Source organism: Alligator sinensis, unplaced genomic scaffold (assembly GCF_000455745.1).
Source record: "Alligator sinensis unplaced genomic scaffold, ASM45574v1 scaffold267_1, whole genome shotgun sequence".
NCBI lineage: Eukaryota > Metazoa > Chordata > Crocodylia > Alligatoridae > Alligator > Alligator sinensis.
Window position 1 is genome coordinate 1,739,387 of NW_005842100.1, and position 734 is coordinate 1,740,120.

General features: G+C 58.2%; 1 protein-coding gene across 1 annotated transcript in view; it reads left to right on the plus strand.

The window, feature by feature from the left end:
- Positions 1-734, plus strand: part of RFX4 (regulatory factor X4) — a 103,080-nt gene that overhangs the window by 75,734 nt on the left and 26,612 nt on the right. The window lies entirely within an intron of this gene.

Genomic DNA, 734 nt, shown 5'->3' on the forward strand with positions numbered 1-734 from the left:
TGCTGCTCTCCATGCTGCCCAGCTGCATATCAGAATCAGATCAGTATCGGCCTATATGGCTCACTAAAAATCGACCATCAGTACTGGCCCAAAAAATCTCTATCAGTACACCCCTACTACCTACATGCATATATAGGCGGTGGAAGGGGGATGTTACTGGGGCTCAGCCACCACAAACACCAGGGCAGCCCAGCCACAGCTGCAACAGGTAGGGAGGGGTGCGCACACTCAGTATACCCTGCAGAGCCAGGATCACAGCAGGCAGGTAAGTTTCTTTCATTCTACTTTCTTTATGACTGCCTGGGCTTGTGGGGGTGGGGCAGATCAAGACCCCCCAACAGTGCAGGAGGGAGTGGGGCAGGTGAAGGGGTGAATCATGTACTGTGGGGGTTGTGCACAGAGGTGCAGCATGGGGGAGCCAAGCAGGGGGGCACATGGTGATCTCTGCATGGGGCAAGGGCGAGCTGCAGCTGCAGGTTGGGTTCTGCTCCCTGCCTCCATGCCTCACTGCTGCTACTTCAAAAGTGGCGTGGCTCAGCATGGCACAGTGCCATGTGTGTTTTTGCTGCTGGGTGGGCCGGGCAATGAGGCGGGATAGACCCAGCATCACCACTGCCCACCTGGAGTGCAGCACAGCCTTCCCTCCACCCCCTCAGGAACAGCCTGGCACTGCCCTGGCCCCAACCCACAGTGGCAGCCTGCCCTGCTCCATCCAGATCTGAGGGCATGTGCCG